Source organism: Notolepis coatsorum, assembly GCF_963971535.1.
Source record: "Notolepis coatsorum genome assembly, chromosome: 8".
In the NCBI taxonomy this organism is placed as follows: domain Eukaryota; kingdom Metazoa; phylum Chordata; class Actinopteri; order Aulopiformes; family Paralepididae; genus Notolepis; species Notolepis coatsorum.
Window position 1 is genome coordinate 5,961,056 of NC_140172.1, and position 27,753 is coordinate 5,988,808.

Here is a 27,753-nt window from a genome sequence, read left to right on the forward strand (position 1 = left end):
CCAATTCAACCCCCCAAACGCACCCCACTTCGGTGGAACTTGGGAACGAGAAGTACGTTCTATAAAGACAGCCCTGTACGCAGTACTTGGGGCCCAGACTGTGGCGGAAGAAGTCCTAATGACAGTCCTCACGGAGATTGAGGGAGTATTGAACTCCAAGCCCCTCGGTTACGTCTCCAGTGATGTAGCAGATGTCGACCCAGTCACCCCCAACACCCTCCTGATGGGGCGGCTAGATCCCGCGTTACCCCAGACAATGTACCGGCCTGAAGAAGCGAACGGCCGACGAATGTGGAGGTACAGCCAAGTATTAGCCGACAAGTTTTGGAGCAGTTTCCTACTGCACTACCTACCGTCTCTACAGACCCGCCAGAAGTGGGTAAAAGAGAGAGACAATTTGACGGAAGGAACAGTCGTCATGATTATTGACCAGTCACTACCCAGAGCTATGTGGCCGGCTGGCCGCGTAAGCAAAGTGATCACCGGTGCCGATGGCAAGGTCCGAGCAGCTGAAGTACTCGTCCAGGGGCGCATTTACACCCGTCCTGTGGCGAGGCTCATAGAACTGCCCCGACTCCCAGACACAATCGATGATGACCATGACCCTATGACTTTGTGAGTTGACTGACCCTTACAGCGAACCCTTGAGTGGTAGACAGTGCGGTTAATCTGTCTCTGCTTAACTAATTGGGTTGGGACCAATTAGGGGGCGGCTGTTCTGAAGGATCAGATTAAACCGAATATATATATTTATTTATATATATATATTTAATTGTATTTGTATATCCCCTGATATCCCTTGTATATTCCTTGTACAATATGCATTGAATATCCCTTCTAGTCTACTGAACATCCCATAATAGTCTCCATTCTACCATTGGACGAGACCTTGGTGCCAGGTCGCCATACCCCTCAGACCAGGTTCAATCGTACCGCTCAACATGTATGGACAAGTCCTAGTTCCGCGTAGGAATATGTCTACCGCACCACTAATGGTACTATTTGTTCATAGTGCGTATATATACTGCGCTATTAAAGTAGAGCTTTCTTTTAGTCCAGTTCCTTACCCTCCAACAGAGTGACAGACGCAAAAGCCTCCCCGCGAACCACGTGTGGGCAGTAAGGCCAATTCGGCCCAGTATCGGCATTGAGACATCGTGTATATTAATATTTGAATAGTCATATTTGGCACTATATCGTCGAGTTGGACGTATTCTATTAAGCTAATAATAGTCTATTCATATGTAGTGCCTCGTGCGGTAAGAGTTCTATAGTAATCAGCACCCCCATCGTTTCGGGCATCAGCTGGACGCTTATCCAGGGTGGTTGACCCCACGTGAAGCTGCACCCGAGGAGCTCCAGGCCAAAGAGCGAGTGGACCTGTATATTGGATTATTCTACCGACGACGGCTAGCCTTCCCCGGCTTGGATTATGCTTTGAGTACTTTGATTATTCTATGGATAAAGGCCAACACTGCGGTGTGTTGGAAATACCCCCCCCGGAGAGGACGACAGGTGAGAAGACGCTCTACACGACGAGGTCGCCTCACGTCTCTCCATCGTGGACCGGAGGACGCCGGCCACAGAGAGTCCAACTGCTTTCATCTGTGGATCGAGGATCGCTGGGCACCGGGTCGCACGACTGTGGGCTCTCCCAGGATACCCTCGGCCAGACGGGATACAGCCAGACTCTACCCCCCCCCCTCCAGCTGTCCTACAAGCAGTCGGAACCTTCACCTAGTGTATCCAGCTATATAATCATTCAAGTATCATTGCTATTGTTCCCTAAATATTCCAGGTTGTATATTTGCTTCCTGCGCAATCAGAGATTGGACATTCGATATTGATCTACCTACGAATACTCATTTGCCATAAAAGTGCATACTATTTCAAATCATAAATGTAATTAAGTGATCGTTGTACATACCTTTTGCTATGTATTATTAAACGCAGACTTTCGACTTGGTACATTTGTGTTGGATCCGTTTCATCAGGTGGGAGTGTTTATCATAATTATTTATACCTAGTACTGGGTGGCCAGAGTCTAAAGTACAAGAGGTAGTGGTAGTAAGTATCATATCTAACCATACAGTCAGGGAATTGTACCCCTCAGTTACATAAGTAGTTATAGTTAGTTAAAGGTAATATGGAGAGGCCGAGGGCCAAACATAGACAGAAGGAAGAGTGGATAGTTAGGAAATGGGGATGAAGGGAAAATGTATATTTCATAAAAACACTGCAATTTTTGATACAGACAAGGGAAACTAATGGAGAGGGAAAAGTGTGTAAGTTAGAAGGCCTGGCGACCTCTACCGTTCAGTATAAGTACTGGACACACACAAACAGAAAAAAGGAACAGCTATATAGGAATACAACGGAGAGGTCAAGGACCCAGCATAGAAGTGAGGAGGAGTGGATAGTTAGGATCTGTGGAGGAAGGGGAAGAGTATATTACATAGAAGCGCAACAAGTTCTGGTTTAACTCTACAAAAGATACCCCCCTTCTTAACGGGTAATGGGTATAGCTTAGGGATTTTCGTAAGCCATATCCCCTTTCTTAACAGGTATTGGATATGGTTGATGCCCGGTAGGTGGCGGACTTGGTTTTGTTTTGTTTCAAGAGTTTTGTTTCAATGTTCCAATGTTTTAAATGGGTGGAGACCTAGAAGTTTGGAGGCTGAAATAGAGGACTCCTAGAGATGGTTACGGGAGGAGGAAGGGGGAGAGTAATGATACAGACTCAAGTTGAAGATAGTTTAGTCAAGTTAGACGTTAAATAACAGAAATGAGAAAAAGGGAGCATGAGGTTAGGGCATACTAGGAGGGTAGAGCGGCAGGAGAGAGAGAAAGATGGCATCCTGGTAGTAGGAAGCAGAGAGGGGCCTGTGGGGAGTCGGAAAAGAGGAGGGTCAGAAGTCCACGCCCAATAGGGGGGGACGTTAGCTTTATATGTGGGGTCTGGGGATATGTGTTTTTTCTCTTTTATTATTTATTATTACAGGACACTTCGGCTGGAACACCACATCACAAAACATGGAGGAGAGAGGGGGGAGGGGGGCAAGAAGAGAGTGGGCAACATAGGACATAGGGATGAGTAGGAACGAAATAAAATATATGAGCTGGAACGTGAGGGGAATGAGCCACATTATTAAGCTAAAACTGATTCTAGGGAAGATAAAGAGATCAGGAGCGAAAATAGTTTATTTACAGGAAACACACAGCACTGGGGAAGATGTCAGGAGAATTGAGAATAGATGGCAAGGACAGGTCTACTCGGCCCCATTCAACTCACAAGCTAGAGGAGTGATGATACTGATAGACAAGTCGATACCATTTACTTTAAGAAATAAAATTGTAGACCCGGGAGGGAGATTTATAATATTAAGCGGTACTATAGTCTCCATGCAGGTGAACCTAGTAAATATATATGGTCCAAACAATGATGACCCGCTGTTTTTTCAAGAACTGTTTATGAAAATGGCGACTCTCACGGGCCAGTTCATCATGGGGGGAGACTTTAACTGCGTGAGGAGACCGGACATAGATAAGTCAGGGGGAGGGGATACCTCCCACGAAAGAACAAGGAAAGTAATGGATATGTTTATGAGAGACCTCGACTTGGTGGAGATATGGAGAAAACTAAACCCAGGCAAGAGGGAATATTCGTGCGCTTCTAAATTACTAAGTAGGCCAACGTTTTCTAGAATAGACTATTTTTTTGTTTCGTCGAGCTTGATATCTAAATTTACAGGAAGTGAATATGACAGTAGATTACTGTCTGACCATTCTCCAATGATGTTATTGTTAAGTATGAGCATGCCGGAAATAGTGAGGGCACCCCCTAGATTTAGACTCCAAACCACATGGCTCAACAACCCGAAATGTATGACTTTTATAGGTGAAAAAATAGACATATAGACATAAATACAGACCAGACAAGTGCAACGGTGAGATGGGAGGCATTTAAGGCGTATATAAGGGGAGAAATGATAAGCTATACTAAGCATAAATCTAAAGAACATTATAAACAAATGGAGGACATAGAAAGACAGGTGAAAGAAGTGGAAAAACAGCTATATAGAGGAGAAGACCCAGCAAAACAGAGGGAACTGCGGGTATTAAAGGCCCAGTACAAACATCTATCCACTACAAAGATAACATCGGACTTACAGTGGCTAAAACAGTCATACTATGACCAAGGGGAAAAAGCAGGCAAGATACTGGCATGGAGAATTAGAAAGGCACAAACAAAAAGGATGATAAATACGATCAAATTGGGGAATGGGGTGGAAACGAATGACCCAATAGAAATAAATAACGCCTTTAAAGAATATTATGAAATATTATATAAATCAGAATACCCAAAGGACACAGAACAACAAAATGAGTTCCTGGACAAGTTAGAATTCCCAAAAATAACGGAGGAGGAACAGAAAGTTTGACCAAGAGCTAACAATAGGAGAATTAAACGAGGCGCTTACGGTTATGAATAGCGGGAAGGTGGCGGGCCCAGATGGGATACCAACAGAAATATACAAGATATTCGCAGGGAAACTGCTACCCCACCTACTGGAAATGTTCAATGAAGCATATGAGGAGGGGACTTTGCCTCCATCCTTAAGATCGGCGATGATTTCGGTACTTAGGAAACCGGGAAAACCACCCTCAGACACAACTTCATATCGTCCTGTGTCCCTCATGTCCTGTGATACGAAGATTTTATGTAAGGCACTAGCTAGACGCATAGAGAAGTCGATTCCACATCTGATAAAAAATGACCAGAACGGATTTGTATTGGGAAGACAGGGATTTCATAACATTAGGAGATTACTAAATGTTCTTCACACTAAGAAAAACGAAAAAAACCACGCAGTTCTGTCATTAGATGCCGAAAAGGCATTTGACAGGATTGAGTGAGGATATCTGTTTGAAACACTTAAAAGGTTCGGATTTGGGGAAGGATATATAAAATGGATCAGGATTCTATACACAGACCCAATGGTCGAAATAACTACAAACAACCAAATATCGACACCGTTTAAACTACAGAGATCTACCAGACAGGGTGTCCGATTTCTCCGTTGCTATTTCTGTTAGCAATCGAACCATTAGCGATGACGATTAGACAGGACCCGGGAATCACGGGGATGAGAATAGGGGGTATGGAGCATCGCCTATCGCTTTTCGCGGACGATATAATACTATACTTAACTAAATTGGATACCTCAATTAGAAATGCGAACGAAATACTGGAGAAATTTGGAGTATTTTCAGGATATAAGACGAATCAAAATAAAAGCGCACTTATGTTACTAAATGAGAGAGAAAGGGAGAAAACACCGGTGCACACACAGTTTGCGAGCTCCCCCAAGGGGTTTACATATTTGGGGATAAAGATAACCCCGGAGATTAAAGACTTAGTACAGAGTAATTACGATCCAATAATGACAGATGTAGAAAATAGCCTTGAGAGATGGAGCAAAATACCAATATCAATGATAGGCAGAGTGAATGTTATTAAAATGACTATATTGCCTAAATTCCTATGCCTATTCCAATCAATTCCAATGCCCTTGCCTGAAACCTTCTTTCGGAGATTGAAAACGATGTTCACACGTTTCATATGGAACAATAAAAAGCCCAGGTTGAGACTGACACTCCTTTACCTCCCGTATGACAGAGGAGGGCTTAGACTTCCAGATATGAGGCTTTATTACTGGGCGGCACAGCTCAGGACAGCAATGTTCTACTTTCAACAGACAGATATACCGGCTTGGATGGAGATAGAAAAAGAGGAGACAAAGATAACACTAGACGCATATATGTATTCACGACAGAGTAGCTTGTTGATAAAAAGTACAAAGAACCCGTTCCTCCAAAATACAGTAAGGATCTGGCACAAGGCGCACTTACACTTAGGTAGAAGAAATAAATTATCGGGGTATACACCAATCTGGGGGAATGAGGAATTTAAACCGGGAAGGAATGATGGGGGATTCAAAAATTGGGCAGAAAGGGGTTTGGGTAACATTAAAGACTTATACAAAGAGGGGGAATTGATGACCTTCGAACAGATAGTAAGCACATTTGAAATCCCAAGATCACATAGATTTAAATACTTTCAAATCAGGAGCTACGTAGTCTCAACGAACAGGGGCACAGAGGAACCACCCACATCCATAATAGAAAGACTTACTAGGAACAATATGGTGGGAAGAGGACAATTATCCAAGTTTTATGATGTGTTATCAGGATCGGATGAGAGCTCTTTGAGCAGTTTGCAGGCATGGGAGAGGGACATGGGGGTAGAAATAGCAGAAGAGGACTGGGAACAAGCATGTGAGATGTCGCAGACACTTTCAATCAATACCAGATGTAAACTACTACAATATAAGTGGATACACAGAGTATATATGACACCAGAGAAATTACACAAGTTTTACCCCGTGATCCCGGATGAATGTACTAGGTGTGGGGTAGAGATAGGGACCCTATACCACTGTATGTGGGAATGTGAGAAGATACAGGAATATTGGAAGGAGATATTGGAACTCATATCGGAGATGACAGAGATAGAAATCCCGACCGATCCTAAGTTATGTATACTACACTTATACCCGGAGAAGTTCCCAGCTTATATTAGAAAGAGGAAATTGATAAATTTTTGTTTGCTACAGGCCAAGAGAGTGATAGCTCTAAACTGGAAGGAGATACAGAGACCTCCGTGAGGACTGTCGTGAGGACTTCTTCCGCCACGGTCTGGGCCCCAAGCACGGCGTACAGAGCTGTCTTTATGGAACGTTCTTCTCTTTCCCAGGTTCCCCCGAAGTGAGGGGCGTTCGGGGGGTTAAACTGGACGTCGATCTGAGAAGGAGCGAGGTGGGTCTTAAGTTCTGGACCCATGGCTTGGAAGCTCTCTCTCAGCTCTCTTTCTCCGCCTTTGAAGTTTGTCCCGTGATCAGACAACAACGTAGACGGTTTTCCTCTTCGCGCTGTGAATCTCCGAAAGGCCATGAGGAATGAGTCCGTACTCATGGTCGGAAGGAGTTCTATGTGTATTGCTCGGGTGGTCATGCACTTGAATACAATGCCCCACCTCTTCTCCGTCCCTCTTCCTTTCTTCACGTAGAGCGGGCCGAAGCAGTCCACGCCCGTGGAGTGAAAGGGCTTATCGCCGAGTCGGAGGCGACAGGGAGGCAGGTCCGCCATCATGGGTATACTGGGCTGTGCTCGCCACTTGCGACAGTCTAGACAGGTCCGCTGGAAGCGTCGTACTGCTTCTCTTCCTTGCAGTATCCAATAGCGACGTCGTATCTCAGCGAAGACTCTCTCTGCCCCAGTGTGGTGCACATCCTCGTCGTATTTCTTTATGATGAGCTCAGTGACTTTGTGTCGGCTGTTGAGGACTATAGGAAACTTGTCGTCATCCGTTAAGTCCGGGGCCCGTCTCAGACGACCACCCACCCTGATGAGGCCATGGGTGTCGCGCTCGGGGGCCAAGTGGAGCAGTCTGCTGTCTGACGGGATTGGCTTTGTTCCCTGCAGGCAGTCTAGCTCGTCGGGGAACGAGTCTCTTTGGGCTCGCTGTAGCAGAAGGAGTTCTGCCTCTTCGTAGTTAGCTGCGTTAATGTCGGTAGTGGGGGGAACCTCAGGGTGGTGCCACAGGAATGTCTTTAGCTGCGCACTCTCAAAGGTGAGGCAGTCGTCTATGTTAGGGTCAGTGGGGACTGGGGTGTGCGTCAACCCACAGAACATAGATTTCTTGATCTCTGCCTCCTCTTGACTAGCCTCCCGAGGGTTGGGGGTAGGCCACTCTTCCTCCGGGAGCTTGAGGAACTCAGGACCGTCACTGTAGATATTGTGACGTGTGAGGTCATCTAGGGACATCCCCCGTGTGATGACATCGGCTGGGTTCTGTTTCGTGTCCACGTACCTCCAGCACGCTGATCCTACTAGGTCTTGGATCTCTGTGATTCTGACTCCTACGAAGACCTTGTATCTACAAGAATCGGACTGGATCCATGTGAGTACGGTCATGGAGTCTGACCACAAGATTGTTCTTTGCACCGGGATGGTGAGTTCACGTTGGATTAACGTGGCGAGTTGCGCGCCTACCAGAGCTGCGCAGAGCTCTAGACGCGGGATCGATTGTTGCTTGCGGGGGGCTATCCTTGAGCGAGCCAGGATGAAGGCTGCGTGTATTTCTCCTCCCTCCTCTCGGGCCCGCAAGTAAGCCACCGAACCGTAGGCCACTTCTGAGGCGTCGCTGAAGACGTGCAGGTCCATCTGGCACGTCTCCAGCCGCACTGTGGGTGGGAAGTAGCTTCGGCGTATGTTCACATTTTGGAGCGAGTTGAGTTCTCTCTCCCACTCTCTCCAGGTGGAAGCTAGGTGCTCGGGTATGGGGTCGTCCCAGCCCTGTTCCTTGTCCCACAGCTCTCGTACAATCATTTTCGCCCGGGTGGTGTAAGGTAGGATACACCCCAGCGGGTCGTATTGCCTTGCGAGTGTTCTGTATACGCTCCGTCTGGTGGTCGGTAGAGGGGTCGACCTTCCCTGCTCCGTGGTCAGGGGTGTGTATTTGTAATGGAGCGAGTCTGTTTTGAAGCGCCAGACTAGGCCCAATGTCATTTCTTGTGCTTCACCTGGGATGGTCACCATCCAGGTCTCGCTGCTTGCTGCCTTTGTCTCTGGGGAGAGGCTGCGAAGTACTTGAGGGTCACTGCTGGCCCACTGCCGGAGATCAAAGCCGCCTTTGATCAGTGAGTCGCAGAGCTTGAGTAGAAGGGCTTCGGCTTCTTCTGGCGTCGAGACGCTTTGCAGACAGTTGTCCACGTAGAAACTCCTCTCTACACTTTGTCTGACCTCCTCGTCAGCTTCAGGGTCTTCTGTCACATGTTTTTGCAGTGCGAACATAGCACAGCATGGGCTGCATGTGGTTCCGAAGGGGAGGACCTCCCATTGGTAGATGGATGGTTGCTCATCTTTGATCCTCTCTCTCCATAGGAACTGCAGCAAGGGCTTGTCCTCCTCCACTAGTCGCACCTGCAGGAACATCCCTTTGATGTCGCCGCTGATGGCCACCTTGTCTTGGCGGAAACGTAGTAGTACGCCGAGGAGAGAGGGGCCGAGTGTCCGGCCGGGCAAGAGTTCTTTATTCAGATTCTGTAGTCCGATCTGGTAGCTGCAGTTGAATACAATGCGATCCTTGCCGTTGTGGTGGACCTTGTGGTGGGGCACGTACCATGATTCGATCGTCTGGTCGGCCTCTTGAATGTCAATTTTCTTTATGTGTCCCGCTGTGATCAGCTTGTCGATCTCAGCGCGGTACACAGTGGCTTGAGTGGGGTCTTTGGCTAGACGCCGCTCGGTGTTCAGTAGATATCGCTCTGTCGCTTCTTTTGAGGCGTGGAGGGTGGGCATACCCTCTCGCCTCAAGAGTGGAGTTGTGTATCTCATCACTCCATTGACCTCGACTCTCTTTGTCCTCTGCTCGAGGAGGGTTATGGCATAAGTGTCTTCCTTTGAGCGAACAAGTTTCTTTTCATTCTTAAAGGGCATCGCGTCTAATGTCCATAGCCTCTCGACGTGCTGTAAGAGGGTGGTGTCTTCTTCGTTTATCCTCGAGTGGAGACAGCGAGTGGCTGTCAGTCGGTTGGAAGACCCGGAGAGGGGGCCTTGTAGTGTCCAACCCAGGCGGGTCTCGACTGCTGCTGGACAGCCTCTGGGCCGGATGTGGACCCGGTCCGTTGGGACGATGAGGTGTGCGTGGTCGGATCCTATGAGCAGGGTCGGGGTGGCGTCGATGAGCGGTATAGGTAGTTGACGTAGGTGCACGTATTTTTCCATCAGCTTTGGTATGGGGTAGGTGTACTGTGACAGGCCTATGTCGTGGCTGGTGAAGGCGTTAGTGATGCTATACTGCTTCTCGGGCTGCCCGACCGCTGCTACCATGAAGGAGACATTTTCACCCTTTATGGTCTTCAGGTCTCTTCTAATGGTACGGATCGTCATTGTTTCTTCTGCGAGGAGGAGAGTCTTTTCTGACCCATCGTCTAGGACGGCGTAAGTGTCCATGACCTTGTCCTCGTAGCTTAAGATCACTCGGACCACCTTCAAGAGCACTCGGGAGCTCCCGCTCTTCGCAGGGTCTATATACATGACGTTCACTCTCGAGCTGCTTGGGGGTACGGGTTTCTTCTTGTTGCTGTCGTGTAGGACCTCCAAGTGGGCGCCGTCGCACTTGCTGCATTTCTTCTTTAAACGGCACTCAGCTGCCATATGGCTGCGCGCGCAGCGGAAGCAGCGGCGGTTGGCTTTGATCCACTGACTCACCTAGTCAGCGGTCAGCTTCTTGAAAGTGTCACATTGAGACAGCCAATGTTCCTTTTCACAGTACTGGCATACAATCTTCCACTTCCCCTTGGTCTGGGGGGTGCTGTGGTTCTTGTGCTGCGGCACTGACTCGGCCTGGTGCATAACGGTCACTGACCGGCGGTTATCGTTGGACCTCCGAGGACCATCTCTTGGGCTAGATCCACTCCACACGAATGTGTCCAGTCGTAGGCTACTAACTTCCCTTGCGAGGAAAGCGGCCAGGTCTAGGAGGGATGGCTCGGGGCCGTCGGGATCACGGTGGTCTCTCTGCCGCCGAAAACGCTCTTGGCGGGCTGGAGGGAGCTTCTCCAGTATTCGCTCCACATTAGAATTTGCATACAGTTCATATCTCCCTTTCTCCTTTTGGGACCCCAGCATCCCTACTAGGGATTGTACCTTGATAGAGAGGTCATCCAGTGCTCTATTGTCCTTTGCTGGGGGGAGGCGGTCGATATCCCGTATTTCTTGGATCACGTAATCCCATATGCGTCCATAACGCTGGTCGAGGGCCACTAGAGCCGCGGAGTATGGGGTGCTTGAGTTGGAATATGCCAGCGCTATGTTATGCGCTCTGGGCACCTTGAGATGCTTGAGGATGGCATATTTGTACGACTCGTCGGGGACATCGGACATCATAGTCTCCAAACACATGCGTAATTCAGTGTACTGTGCTCTGTCCTCGCGCGTAAAGTCTGGGAACGTCGGTGTGCCAAGGTACGATGCCATGGATGGCTGGCACATCGGTGAGCGTAGGGTAAGAGGCTCTCCGTGCGGAGAGAGGGGGTGTCGCCCTGGCTATCAATTGTTCTATCATCTGTGCCTGCAGCCGGTCGCGCTCTGCTTCGCGCTGGGCATTGGCGGGCGCTCTCGTTCCGCTGCAGAGTGTTCGCGCTCGCTTGCTTGTTGCGCCTGGAGGCGCTCTCGTTGTTCGCGCTCGCTCATCTGTTGAGCCTGGAGGCGCTCTCGTTCCATGGCAGAGTGTTCGCGCTCACTTAATTGTTGCGCCCGGAGGCGCTCTCGTTCCACGGCAGAGTGTTCGCGCTCACTAAGGGCTTGCGCTTGGAGTTGCGCGTGGAGGCGTTCTCTTTCCGTGGCGGAGTGTTCGCGCTCACTAAGCGTCTTTGCTTGAAGCCGGTCGCGTTCGGTGGAGGCTGTCAGTGTGGCGATCAAGGCTTGCGCCAGTATCTGGTCCGCCTTGCTGGGGGATGACACTGACGGAGGTGATCGGGTGCTGACAGGGCTTGTTGGAGATCTGTTCTCCTGGCGCGCCCCGAGGTCTATCTCCTGGGCGCGGTTCTCTTCTCTTGGTTGTGTGTCGGGTTCTATCACTGGAGCGCTTTCTTTATCCTGGAGCGCTCCAGGGTCTATCCCGGTGACGCTGTCTGGAGGTATAGTCATGTCATGTCCCACCTGGTCCCCCCCGTGAGCTAAGTCAGTTTCGTTTGAACCCACTGGGGTCTCTACTGGCAGGGTCGCCAAGTCGATAGGATTGGACATGCTTAGACTATCCGCTTTATCCGTTTTTAACGTCTGTTTAGATAAGCTAGGGGGTAGAACGAAAGCGAATTCCTCCAGATATGGAGGTGGCTGACGTTTGCGCTGCGGGCGTTCTAGCTTCGGGGAGCCGCTTGGGGAGTGTTTACCGCTGGCCATGGTTAATATTAATATTATATTAAATATTACACTGATACCCTCCGGCTCGAAGGACCAATTGTAACTGAGGGGTTACAAAACCCTGACCGTATTAAAGATTGTGATCGATTAAACCACTGCTAGTTATGTACTTTAATTACTGGCCAGACAGTACATCAAATATAGATGGTGAACACTCACAAGAACACGGCATTGACACAGAAATACTATTGGAGGGTAATTTATTATTATTAGGCAACGTTAGGTTACAGAATGAGAATTAGGGTCGCGCTTGTATGGCGAAGAATATACGTAAAGTCAGTCAAGAGCATAAGTCACTAAGAATAGCAGGAATACTATGATGGGTCTAAGCTGACGCCACCTGTTGTATAGTAGCAATTATATAGGGCAACACTGGTACCAACTGGAGACAATGGGTTCCCTCCTGGGTGTAAGGCCTGGAGGGTAGAGGAATGTTCGGGTACTCTGTCTGAGTCAACGAGGAATAAAGAGACTCCAGGTACAGGAGTCGGTGCTTGTAAACTCCCTTGATCAGCAGCAAAAGCAATAGTTGTAATCCAAAATGCTCGACAGCATTGATGACAGCTAGCCAGCCCCGTCCACGAGGCAGGCCCGAGTGGTAATCCTCACGAGGTTAAATCCCAAACGATAGTGGAAATCAACGATGCTCTTCTCCGGTAGTCACGTCCCAAATCAATATAATCCAACCAGGAATGGTTCTGCAATCGCCGGCGCCGATTCTCCTGTGTACATGTCCAACGGTTCCCCGCCTAGGACTCCTCGGGTGTGGGTGACGTATTTAGGCCACACAGCCTGGTTAAGTGCACTAGCTAAAGACACGACGAACCGATGGGTAATGCTACTATTGACTATTGACTTCACATTAGATTAAGTCGAACTCAACGTTACTTCATTAAACTCTGACACTTTAACATTCTATTCGCACGCGGTTCTCAATGCTCTATTTAGACGCAAGGTTGCTCACTTCACTGCACGTTGACTCGTGGTGAAGGTGGGTAAGGTACTGAATGAACTACTGCTGTTTACACCTGCGCCAATATATATACTTAAGTGAATATCTAGTCCCAACCTCAGTCCTTGTCTCGTATTACTACGCTGACTCTGGGCATGTTCTGACATGCCTGCAGTTGTCTTTGAACTTGCCGTTGGGGGCTTGCGCGTTGGCGCCTGGGGGCGCTGTCCAATAGGAGAGCGAATATTACTCTGGTCTGAACGCAGGTAAAGGGATATTCCGTGTATATATATAAATAATATACAAAGTATATCAAACGATACATATATATATTCAGTTTAATCTGGCCCTTCACAACAACACTTATACCCGGAGAAGTTCCCAGCTTATATTAGAAAGAGGAAATTGATACATTTTTGTTTGCTACAGGCCAAGAGAGTGATAGCTCTAAACTGGAAGGAGATAGAGACCAGGGGCTAAACAATGGTTAAAGGAAGTGTCAGAAAACATAGCAATGGAGAAACTAACATACATACAGAAGGGAAAAACAGAACAATTTGAAAGGACTTGGTCATCGTTTATACATTTCCTGGAAAGGGTAAGAATCTAAAGGAGAGAGATAGGAAACATGAAAGGTGAGGGAAAGGAAAATGGGAGGAAGGTTTAGGGGAAAAAAGAGAAGGAAAAAAGAGAAAGGTGGATGGAGGTAGAGAAGCCGAAGAACAGTTGTTTATTTTTATCTTTATTTTATTTTTTAATTTATTTTATGTCATTTTTGTGCCGATATTTCCGTGGTTTCTGGTAGGTAATTTAAAGGAGAGCTATTGGGATGTTTCTTTCACCATGTGGGGACTTTTGCACAGTTCCGGTGAAACTATGGAACACCTCGGAAAGGTTTGAAAAAAAATATATATATATATATATATATATAAATAAAATAAGAGGATCATTGTTCTATATTTCTAATCAGGTACTGAAAAGCAACATGGTTCTATCTCAGGATCTTGAGACACTTTAAGGCTGGGCTCCCACCACTGTGTGGACGGGTGCCAAAGGCCACACAGGCTGCCACTTAGGCGGGTGAGAAATCTCGGACATTGAGAGTTGGATACGTGGATACTGTTGATGTGAATCCATAGAGCTGGGGAAAGGTACTGGACACTGAGGAATGCCGTTTATAGGATAGTTCCCCTTTATAAATTAACATTAGCAATAATTATTTCTATTGTATGTCTGCGGAAATGTCATTTGTATTATAATTAGGGAGGGGAGGGGATTGGAGGGTGTCTTTTTATTTTTGTCATGTGATTATTGTCTCTATATATGTTTGTATAAAAGAAAAAAATGCAATAAAAACATTGGTTTAAAAAAAAAAACGACGTTATATTTTATGGCAATAACATTCAGGTTTGTTGGACCCGTGAGATATGATCACGAAATAACAAACAAAGAAAAACAAGTCAGATGATTGACAGGGGCTGGCGTGAGCTGGGAAGTGTAGTTTTATTACATTCGAAAGACTACACTCAAGTTAGGTTGCCCCATGTCCTTGCGTCTATATACGCCGGTTTACATGTCAATACGAAGAGATTTCTATACTCATGTATTCATATAACACTTAAAATAATTGGTAAACAAAAGTACCAACCCCCACCCATTCCAAATACTGAATCGAGAACCTCATCCTTCACTCTGTCATCTTTCTCTCCCATTACAGAAGCCGAGACCCTGAAACTTTGATCTCTGTTCCGACAGGGTTAGGGTCTTTACTCTTGGCTACATTTGAAAAAGAAACGCAACATTAATTAATACGCTCTGTATTCATCCATTTATAGCGTGATATCAATCTCGTACCGGTAGCGGACTGCTGCTGTTGAGTTTTTTAGCAGATTTCTACACAATTCTAGGGTTTGAAACCTGGAATATATTGGTGCTTCTTTTAAGTCTTGAGATTGTCTGAATCTCTTCACATGCTGGTCACGGAGATAAGGCTTCTCTCCTGTATGAATTCACCGGTGTAAGTTTCTCTCCTGTATGAATGTGCTGGTGTGTCTTTGAATTGAATGATCAAATTAAATGTTTCCCCCAGTCTTGAGACTGAGCCCTATTTTCTGAAAATCCGTAAAGTAAATGGAAGATTGCTCCACTTCTACAATGCCATTTGCATGTTCATGGTATCTATGGACATATATGGATCTCATGGAATGTATTCCCAGTGTCAGAAATATTGTGTCTATTACTAGGCTTGCTTAAATTGTGATGAAACAAAGGATAATATAAATGATTTTTCTTTGCATCTTTGACAGTGAATAACACCATGCTAAAAATGACCAGACATGAACAACTGAGTTTGTTCAGTACCTTCTTGAGATCACGTGTACAAAATTCTAAGGAAATTAATAAAGGGAAGATTATCAAACAAAAGGTTTTGTGTTACGATCGAGGGTGACGATGAAGGTGAGGAGAACACAGTTTGCAGACAAGGATGAGAGAGCCGAGACAGAGACAAAGGGTGATACTTAATGAAGGGAACTTTACTGAATCATAACCAAAATACAAAACAAACGAAAGGCACTGGCACTAACATAACAACGAAGTGAAAACAAGAAAACGACAGGTGTAGACAGGCATGAACTCACTTGACAAAATACCAGGGAACACGGGCACGACACAGGGACAACGCGTTGACAATGACGCCACAATAACCCAACCAACCAACAAGCAATAAATACTGAAACTAATTAATAATCAAAAACAGCTGGGGAGAGACAGGCACTTAGAACAAAACAATAATCAAAACAGGAAGAAGAACTAGGCAAAACAAAACACAGGATAACACAAAGAACAACCTAAACAGATAACACTTGTAACAAATAAACTAATTGCAACAACAGCATATCTTTAATGCAATCAGAGAGGATCTTTACTGACTGCATTATCTGCAGGTGAGCGCTAGATGGCGCCATGATACTACTAATTCCTTGTGTGGGGTAGGAACACTTATTGTTTCTACTGTCCCAGACTTGGGCTGGTCTGGGAGTGTAACAGTTTTGTAGATACAATACTGAATTCTGCCATTCGGACCCATGCAATTTGAAATATTATTATAGAATATGAGGCCTATAAATTACCTTATTATAGCCAACACGCACATCTATGGACCGGGCCAAATCTCCTCTTTCAAATGGCAGAGTTCAATTTGGATTTAGTATCACCAGGCCTGCATCGAGAAATCTACTGTATGTACAGTTCGATTCTTAGAATGGATATCGCTCCACCATTTTGGATCGGATTTCAACACAGATGGTTGCTAAATGTTCACAGAAGGTAGACACACTAACTGCGCTCTATGCCAATAACATTCCGTTGTGTGATATAGAGTATCCTGGGGCGGCTTTGGCTCAGGGGTAGAGCGGGTCGTCCAATGATCGAAGGGTTGGTGGTTCGAATCCCGCTCAAGCCCATGTCCATCCCATTGCCGTTGTGTCCTTGGGCAAGACACTTAACCTACTTGCCTCGTATGAATGTGTATGCATGTGAATGAATGTTGCTGGTGGTCGGAGGGTCGTAGGCGATTATTCGCCACGCTTCCGTGAGTAGCTTACCACCACCGGTATGACTGTATGATCGAATAATGGACTCTGTGAAGCGTTCTGGGTGTCATGAAGAGCGCTATATAAATCCAAGCCATTATTATTATTATTATTATCCTGAGAAATAAGAGAAATAATTTTTTTTGCTTGCAGGAAGCTAGAATTCACTGGGTAGGGGTGGGACGATACATCGATCTATTATCAATAATCAAATAGGATTGATGCAACGTAAAAAGATCAATCAATACTCTTATTTTGAAAATCCCATGGAGTGAAAATATTAACAAATTTCAATGACTAAAATCTCACTAATAACACTTTAACCTATTGGTAAACAAGCATACTTCTGAAAATATACACTATGCTGCTGTTGTTGTGACATGGTTAGCCCTTTCTCTGCCACGCTTATGTACATCCTTATACCATCCTCTGCCAGCTCTATTTGTCTATGGAGAAGTTCCCCTTCTTTGCAGGGCTATAACTTTTTAAATTGTATTGCTAAATTGACATTACTATGGCCCATTCAACGTCAATTATCTATCGTTTAGGATGTAGCAACGTTCTACTTTTTCATTCACATATTCATACTAAAATACGGTCTAAAGTATAAATATGTTTTTATCGTTTTCTGCAGCATTCTGCAGAACGTGATTTATAGCCCTAAATGCATTATATTGATGATCAAATACAGTAAGGCTTCTCTCCTGTATGAATGCGCTGCTGGTGAATCTTTAAGTTTCCAGAGGTGCTGAAGCTCTTCTCGCACTGGTCACAGTGGTAAGGCTTCTCTCCTGTATGAATGCGCTGGTGGATCTTTAAATCTCCAGAGGTAATGAAACGTGAGCCACATTGGTCACCGTGGTAAGGCTTCTCTCCTGTATGAATGCGCTGGTGTTGCTTTAATTCTCCAGAGGTAATGAAACGTGAGCCACACTGGTCACAGTGGTAAGGCTTCTCTCCTGTATGAATGAGCTGGTGACTCTTCAAGTGTTGAGCCTGACTAAAGCTCTTCTCACACTGGTCACAGTGGTAAGGCTTCTCTCCTGTATGAATGCGCTGGTGCATCTTTAAGTGTTGAGCCTGACTGAAGCTCTTCTCACACTGGTCACAGTGGTAAGGCTTCTCTCCTGTATGAATGCGCTGGTGACTCATTAATTCTCCAGAGGTCTTGATGCTCTTCCCACACTGCTCACAGTGGTAGGGCTTCTCTCCTGTATGAATGCGCTGGTGAATCTTTAAGTTTCCAGCCTCACTGAAGCTCTTCTCACACTGGTCACAGTGGTAAGGCTTCTCTCCTGTATGAATGCGCTGGTGCGTCTTTAAGTGTTGAGCCTGACTGAAGCTCTTCTCACACTGGTCACAGTGGTAAGGCTTCTCTCCTGTATGAATGCGCTGGTGACTCATTAATTCTCCAGAGGTCTTGACGCTCTTCCCACACTGCTCACAGTGGTAGGGCTTCTCTCCTCTCCTGTATGAATGCGCTGGTGCGTCTTTAAGTGTTGAGCCTGACTGAAGCTCTTCTCACACTGGTCACAGTGGTAAGGCTTCTCTCCTGTATGAATGCGCTGGTGGATCTTTAAATCTCCAGAGGTGCTGAAGCTCTTCTCACACCGGTCACAGTGGTAGGGCTTCTCTCCTGTATGAATGCGCTTGTGCCTCTTTAAGTGTTGAGCCTGACTGAAGCTCTTCTCACACTGGTCACAGTGGTAAGGCTTCTCTCCTGTATGAATGCGCTGGTGGATCTTTAAATCTCCAGGGGTGTTGCAGCTCTTCTCACACCGGTCACAGTGGTAGGGCTTCTCTCCTGTGTGAATGCGCTGGTGAACCTTTAATTTTCCAGAGGTACTGAAACGTGAGCCACATTGGTCACAGTGGTAAGGCTTCTCTCCTGTATGAATGCGCTGGTGACTCTTTAATTCTCCAGAGGTCTTGACGCTCTTCCCACACTGCTCACAGTGGTAAGGCTTGTCTCCTGTATGAATAAGCTGGTGTAACTTCATGTGTCCAGCCTGACTGAAGCTCTTCTCACACTGGTCACAGTGGTAAGGCTTCTCTCCTGTATGAATGCGCTGGTGAATCTTTAAATCTCCAGACTGACTGAAGCTCTTCTCACACTGGTCACAGTGGTAAGGCTTCTCTCCTGTATGAATGCGCTGGTGTCTCTTTAATTCTCCAGAGGTCTTGACGCTCTTCCCACACTGCTCACAGTGGTAAGGCTTCTCTGCTGTATGAATGCGCTGGTGAATCTTTAAATCTCCAGACTGACTGAAGCTCTTCTCACACTGGTCACAGTGGTAAGGCTTCTCTCCTGTATGAATGCGCTGGTGTGTCTTTAAGTTGTCAGCCTGACTGAAGCTCTTCTCACACTGGTCACAGTGGTAAGGCTTCTCTCCTGTATGAATGCGCTGGTGAATCTTTAATTTTCCAGACTGACTGAAGCTCTTCTCACACTGGCCACAGTGGTAGGGCTTCTCTCCTGTGTGAATGCGCTGGTGTATTAGAAAAGCTGCCTTTTTGATGAAGCTCTTTCCACACTGGTCACAGCAGTGGCGCTGGTGACTCTTTAAGGTTCCAGAGCTACTGAATCGCGTTCCACACTGGTCACAGTGGTAGGGCTTCTCTCCTGTATGAATGCGCTGGTGTGGCCTTGACTCGTTCATATCTCTGCTTGTTGTTGGGGAGCAATGCAGCGATTGTACCTGGAGAAGAGAGAAGTACACCAATTAGTTTAGTTTGTATTTCTCACAGACCACCAGTACAGATAATTCAGTCAGAAATAATATATTCAATGGACCCTGTTGTGAAGGGCCAGATTAAACCGAATATATATATTTATTTATATATATATATTTAATTGTATTTGTATATTCTCTAATATTCCCTGATATCCCTTGTATATTCCTTGTACAATATGCATTGAATATCCATTCTAGCCTACTGAACATCCCATAATAGTCTCCATTCTACTATTGGTCGAGACCTTGGTGCCAGGCTGCCATACCCCTCAGACCCAGTTCAAACGTACCGCTCGACATGTACGAACAAGTCCTAGTTCCGCGTAGGAATCTGGCTACCGCACCACTAATGGGACTATTTGTTCATAGTGCGTATATATACTGCGCTACTAAAGTAGGACTTTCTTTTCAGTCCAGTTTCCTACCCTCCAATAGAGTCACAGACGTAAAGCCTCCCCGCGACGCCACGTGTGGGAGTAAGGCCAAGTTCGCCTACCATCGGTATTGAGACATCGTGTATATTAATATTTGAATAGTCATATTTGGCACTATATCGTCGAGTTGGACGTAGTCTATTAAGCTAATAATAGTCTGTTAATATATAGTGCTTCGTGCGGTGAGAATACTACCGTAGTCAGTACCCCATCGTTTCGGGCAGAGAACTGGCTGCTTACCCAGGGTGGTTGACCCTATGTGAAGCTGCACCCGAGGAGCCCCAGAGCCGACGAGCGAGTGGACCTGTATACCGGATTATTCTACCGACGACAGCCCGCCTTCCCAGGCACGGATTATGCTTTGGATACTTTGATTATTCCATGGATAAAGACCCCCGACACTGCCGTGTGTTGGAACCCCCCCCCTGGAGAGGACGCAAGGTGAGGAGACGCTCTGCAAGACGAGGTCGCTTCACGTCTCTCCCCCGTGGACCGGAGAGAGCCGGCCCACAAAGAGTCCACCTGCTTTCATCTGTGGTCCAAGGATCGCCGGCGCATTGAACGGCACTACAGTGGGTTCACCTGGGATACCCTTGGCCGGACGAGGCAGCCGGATTCTACCCCCCCCCCCCCCCTCCTACTCCTGTCGGCTTACAAGCGACCGGATTAACCCCCTCTAGTGTATCTAGTATAATCATTAAAGTATCATTGCTGTTATTCCTTAACTATTCCAGGTCGTATATTTACCACCTGCGCCTTCAGAGATTGGACATTCTCTATTGATATACCGACGAATACTCCTTGCCATAAAAATGCATACTATTTCAATTCATAAATGTAATTAAGTGATTAAGTGCTTATTCTACACACCATCGCTGTGTAGAAATAAAGACCTGTTTCTAATTCGTACATTTGTGTTGGATCCGTTTCATCTACGTGAGAGTGTTCATGATAATATATTTATGCCGTGTACTGGGTGGCCGAATATTAAGTACAAAGGTAGTGGTAGTAAGTATCATATCTAGTAATACAGTCAGGGAATTGTACCCCTCAGTTACAATTGGTCCTTCGAGCCGGATGGTAATCAGTGTAATATTAATATAGTGTTATTAATATTGAAATGGCCTATGATGAACACTCCACGAAACGATCCTCCTAACCAACGCCCGCAGCGCGAACGACGGCTCCCTCAGTACTTAGAGGCTTACGCTGTCAGTCAACAACCTAGTCTTCTACTAACAGTAAACGCGGTAAAACTAGAAAGTAAAAGTATGTCTAACCCCAACGCCCAGACTACCCCGACCATAGAGGCCCCTACGGGCTCTAATGTAACTGACCAAGTTCACGGTGGGGACCAGTGGGAACCAGACATGACTTCACACCCCGCCAGTACTGAAGAAGTAGTCCCCGATGAGTCCCGGGAGGAATACAACGCTACAGAGAGCGAACTCGGCACGGAAGAAGACGGGGAGAGCACCGTGGAGATAGAACTCCAAGGCTCCGCAAGGAGTACCCCAAGGGAAGGCTCCCCTATACAACCGCCTTCTCCCAGCGAGGCAGAGAGGACCCTACAGCAGGCCTTCCTCATCAGCCTGAACGCCGCTGCTGAACGCGACCGACTGCAGATCCAGCAGCGAAGCGAACACGAGCAGATACGTCTAGAAATAAGACGCATTCAGATGGAAGAGAATGTGGCCCGAGAACGAGCCGGTGCTCAACGGGACGCAGCGCGCGACAGACAGCAGTCGCAACTAATAGAACAGCTGATCAGACGGACAACACCCTCTCCCTCCGCCAGAGGCTCCAGGAACTCGTCTAGACACACCTCCAGGGCGGCATCCCCTAGCCGAGTAAACAACCCTGAACTTGACCAACAGACGAGGTCTATACCCCCCACAGACCACCTCCCCCCACCGGTCCAAGCGAGACCTAGCAACCGGGAAGGAGCAGCATATCCTGTGGAGAGGCTAAACCAGAGACTACAAGCACTGGATGACCTAACTGAAGACGAAGAGGAAGAGGAGGAGAACCACGCCCGAAGACAGCACAGTACTCTACCGGACAGCCCAGGCTATACTCCCGCGGAGCTGCGCTACAGACCCCCGACTCTATACACGGGTGAGCACGACCCGCACCGAGGAACAGCACCTGGACAAGCGGGCCATGGTACACTGCCGGTACCAGCCCATACCAAGGAGCGGGAGGAGACTCGCCTAGGAGGCCTCTCCCCCAACGCTCGCCGATGTATCCACAGTCAGCGTCATACATTGGCATGCCTATGGTACCCGACTTCACCCAAGAGAACCGGGCCCAGTATACAGAACTCCGCATGTGTCTGGAGACCATGTTGGTGGATGTATTGGATGAACGCCACAAATACGCCATCCTACTGAAGCACTTAAAGGTACCCCGCGCACATAATATAGCGCTCGCCTACGCGACTTCCACCACCCCATACACAGCAGCGCTGGTAGCATTGGACCAGAGGTATGGGCGCATATGGGATTACGTGATCCAGGAGATCCGACACATCGACCGCTTACCCCCAGCAATAGACAATCGAGCACTGGACGACCTGTCCATCAGAGTGCAGTCCCTGGTAGGGATGTTGGGAGCGCAAAGAGAGAAGGGGAGGCATGAACTTTACGCCAACTCAAATGTGGAAAGGATCCTGGAGAAGCTGCCGCCCGCTCGTCAGGAGCGCTTTAGGCGGCAGAGGGACCACAGAGACCCGAATGGCCCCGAACCGAACCTCCTCGATCTAGCAGACTTCCTGGCGAGAGAAGTCAGCAGCCTACGGCTAGATACATTCGGACGGAGCACCCCTGGCTCCAGAGAAGGAACCAGACGACTAAATGATGGAAGAAGATCGGTGACTGTGATGCACCAATCGGAGTCAGTACCGAGCAGCAGGAGCCACAGTACCCCCTCCAGAACGGAGAAGTGGAAGATAGTGTGCCCCTACTGTGAGAAAGAACACTGGCTAGCGCAATGTGACTCCTTCCCCAAGCTGAACGCGGAGGAAGCAGGTCAATGGATAAAGTCCAACAAGCGCTGTTTTCGCTGTGCGCGCTCACACATGGCAGCCGAATGCCGCTTAAAGAAAAGGTGCACCAAGTGCGATGGAGCCCATCTGGACATACTTCACGACAGTAACAGACGGCGCCCTTCACCTGCACCATCCAGCCGCAAAGCGAGCGTCATGTACATCGATCCCGCCAGCAGCAGTGGAGCCCGAGTACTCCTAAAAGCAGTGCGTGTGACACTAAGCTACCAGAATAAAGTCCTGGACACTTACGCCGTCCTCGATGACGGGTCAGAGAAGACCCTGCTGCTCGCCTCCGCTGCGGCCCAGCTAGGGCTGCGGGGAAGCGAAACCCAAATGACAATTCGGACAATAAGACGAGATTTGAAGACGATAAAGGGCGAGAATGTCTCATTCTCTATCGCAGCAAGCGGCCAGCCTGAGCGACGGTACCAGATTGCAGACGCTTTCACCAGCCAAGAAATAGGACTGTCGCGGTACACATACCCCGTCGCCAAGCTGATGGAGAAATATGCACATCTGCGCAAGTTACCGATCCCGCTCATAGACAATGCTATGCCGACCCTGTTGATAGGCTCCGACCATGCAGACCTCATTGTCCCGATAGACCGGGTTCATACCGGACCCCGAGGCTGCCCTGCAGCAGTCGAGACCCGTTTGGGATGGACTCTCCAAGGCCCGCTCGCCAAATCTCTCAACCGAAGTACAGCCACTAGATGTCTCCACTCCCGAGTCACAGAGGGAGAAACCGCACTCCTGCAACACGTAGAGCGGCTATGGACCTTGGAACAAATGCCCTTTAAGAACGGAAAGAAAGACATTCGCTCTAAAGATGACATTTACGCCATTCACCTCCTCGAGACAGGGACCAAGAGAGTCCCGGTCAACGGCGTGTTGAGATACGCCACGCCACTCCTGCGGCGAGAAGGAATGCCTACTTTCCACGCCAAGACAGACGCCACAGAACGGTACCTGCTGAACACGGAGCGGCGCTTAGCCAAGAACCCCGCCCAAGAGAGTGTATACCGCGCTGAGATTGAGAAGCTCATCACAGCGGGACACGTCACAAAGATGGACATTAAAGAGGCTGACCAGACCACTGAATCGTGGTACGTGCCCCACCACAAGGTCCATCACAACGGTAAAGACCGCATAGTATTTAACTGCAGCTACCAGATCGGATCCCAAAATCTGAATAAAGAGTTACTGCCCGGTCCCACACTCGGCCCCTCCCTACTCGGCGTTCTACTCCGCTTCCGCCAGGAAAAGGTGGCCATCAGCGGGGACATTAAAGGAATGTTCCTGCAGGTGAGATTAGTAGAGGCGGACAAGCCCCTGTTACGGTTCCTATGGAGAGAGAAGCCAGGAGATGAGCACCCAGCCATCTACCAATGGGAAGTCCTCCCCTTCGGAACGACGTGCAGCCCCTGCTGTGCGACATTTGCACTACAGAAACATGTAGCAGAGGACCCAGCAGCGGACGAAGAGGTCCGACACAGCGTAAAGAACAGCTTCTACGTAGACAACTGTCTACAAAGCCTTTCAACCCAGGAAGAAGCCGAGGCTCTCCTGATTAAACTCCGCGCCTCATTGATCAAAGGCGGCTTTGATCTCAGGCAGTGGGCCAGCAGCGATCCGCAAGTACTGCGCAGCCTCTCCTCCGAGGACAAGGCAGCCAGCAGCGAGACCTGGATGGCTACAATCCCGGGAGAAGCCCAGGAGATGACCCTGGGATTGGTGTGGCGATTCAAAACAGATTCGCTTCACTACAGACACAAGCCCCTGACTACGGAGCAGGGAAGGCCGGCGGCGGCGCCGACCACCAGACGGAGTGTGTACACAACACTCGCCCGACAATATGACCCGCTAGGATGTATTCTACCGTACACCACCAGGGCAAAAATGATTGTACGAGCATTGTGGGACAAGGACCAGGGCTGGGACGACCCCATTCCCGCACACCTTGCATCCACCTGGAGAGAGTGGGAGATGGAGCTCCACTCACTCCCAGGCGTTAATATGCGCCGAAGCTACTTCCCACCCACGGTGAGGCCAGAGACATGTAAAATGGACTTACACGTCTTCAGTGACGCCTCAGAGGTCGCATACGGATCAGTAGCCTACTTGCGGGCCCAAGACCAGGGGGGAGAGATCTACACAGCATTTGTCCTCGCCCGCTCGAGAATAGCCCCACGCAAGCAACAATCTATCCCACGTCTAGAGCTCTGCGCAGCCCTAGCCGGAGCGCACCTAGCCACGCTCATCCAACGTGAGCTCACCATACCGGTGTCTAGAACAATCCTGTGGTCAGATTCCACGACGGTACTCGCCTGGATCAAATCGGACTCATGCAAGTACAAAGTCTTCGTGGGAGTCAGAGTCACCGAGATTCAAGACTTAACCGAAGAGTTAACCGGAGAAACAGAGTGGCGCTACGTTGATACAAAACAGAACCCAGCTGACGTCATCACCCGGGGGATGCCCCTGGATGACCTCACCCGTCGCAATGTCTACAGTGACGGCCCCGCATTCCTAAGACTCCCGGAAGGACAGTGGCCCATGCCTATCCCGAGGGAAGCAAGTCCAGAGGAGGTGGAAATTAAGAAGTCTGTGTTCTGTGGATTGAGCACCGTAGCCTCCACCGACCCTAACATAGACGATTGCACGTCCATAGAGAGTGCACAACAAAGAACATTCCTGCGGTACCACCCGGGGTGCAAGTCCCCCGCTGATATGTCAGCAGCTAACTACGAGGAAGCAGAATTGCTTCTACTGCAGCGAGCCCAGAGAGACTCGTTCCCCGATGAATTGGCCTGTCTACAGGGAGGAAAGCCCGTCCCATCCGACAGCAGATTAATTCACCTGGCCCCCGAGAGCGACGCTCACACCCTCATCAGAGTGGGTGGTCGCCTACGCAGAGCCCCCAATCTACCGGATGACATTAAATACCCGATCGTATTGAACAGCCGACACAAGGTCACAGAGCTGATTATAAAGAAATACGATGAGGATGTACATCACGCAGGAGCAGAAAGAGTCTTCGCGGAAATCAGACGTCGTTACTGGATCCTACAAGGAAGAGAGGCGGTACGACGCTTCCAGCGAACATGTCTAGACTGCCGCAAGTGGCGCGCGCAGCCCAGCATACCAAGGATGGCTGACCTTCCTCCATGTCGCCTCCGAATCGGTGACAAGCCATTCCACTCAACGGGTATGGACTGCTTTGGCCCGCTGCACATAAAGAAAGGAAGAGGAACCGAGAAGCGGTGGGGTATTGTATTCAAATGCATGACCACCAGAGCGATACACATCGAGCTTCTCCCGACCATGAGCACAGACTCATTCCTTATGGCCTTCCGTAGATTCACATCACGGAAAGGAAGACCGTCTACCCTATTGTCCGATCATGGGACAAACTTCAAAGGCGGCGAAAGAGAGCTGAGAGAGAGCTTCCAAGCTATGGGCCCAGAACTTAAGACCCACCTCGCTCCAGCACAGGTTGATTTCCAATTCAACCCCCCAAACGCACCCCACTTCGGTGGCACTTGGGAACGAGAAGTGCGCTCCATAAAGACAGCCCTGTACGCAGTACTTGGGGCCCAGACTGTGGCGGAAGAAGTCCTAATGACAGTCCTCACGGAGATTGAGGGAGTACTTAACTCGAAGCCCCTCGGATATGTCTCCAGTGATGTGGCGGATATCGACCCAGTTACCCCCAACACACTCCTGATGGGGCGGCTAGATCCTGCATTACCACAGACAATGTACCGGCCTGAAGAAGCGAACGGCCGACGAATGTGGAGGTACAGCCAAGTATTAGCCGACAAGTTTTGGAACAGTTTCCTACTGCACTACCTACCGTCTCTACAGACCCGCCAGAAGTGGGTAAAGGAGAGAGACAATTTGATAGAAGGAACAGTCGTCATGATTATTGATCAATCACTGCCCAGAGCTATGTGGCCGGCCGGCCGCGTGGGCAGGGTGATCGCTGGTGCCGACGGCAAGGTCCGAGCAGCTGAAGTGCTCGTCCAGGGTCGCACTTGCGCCCGTCCCGTGGCGAGGCTCGTGGAACTGCCTCGACTCCCAGACACAATCGATGATGACCATGACCCTATAACCCTATGACTTTGTGAAGTTGACTGACCCCTACAGCAAACCCTTATGTGTAAATAGACAACGCGATTAATCTGTCTCTGTTTAACTGATTAGGTCTGGGACCTATTCAGGGGGTGGCTGTTGTGAAGGGCCAGATTAAACCGAATATATATATTTATTTATATATATATATTTAATTGTATTTGTATATTCTCTAATATTCCCTGATATCCCTTGTATATTCCTTGTACAATATGCATTGAATATCCATTCTAGCCTACTGAACATCCCATAATAGTCTCCATTCTACTATTGGTCGAGACCTTGGTGCCAGGCTGCCATACCCCTCAGACCCAGTTCAAACGTACCGCTCGACATGTACGAACAAGTCCTAGTTCCGCGTAGGAATCTGGCTACCGCACCACTAATGGGACTATTTGTTCATAGTGCGTATATATACTGCGCTACTAAAGTAGGACTTTCTTTTCAGTCCAGTTTCTTACCCTCCAATAGAGTCACAGACGTAAAGCCTCCCCGCGACGCCACGTGTGGGAGTAAGGCCAAGTTCGCCTACCATCGGTATTGAGACATCGTGTATATTAATATTTGAATAGTCATATTTGGCACTATATCGTCGAGTTGGACGTAGTCTATTAAGCTAATAATAGTCTGTTAATATGTAGTGCTTCGTGCGGTGAGAATACTACTGTAGTCAGTACCCCATCGTTTCGGGCAGAGAACTGGCTGCTTACCCAGGGTGGTTGACCCTATGTGAAGCTGCACCCGAGGAGCCCCAGAGCCGACGAGCGAGTGGACCTGTATACCGGATTATTCTACCGACGACAGC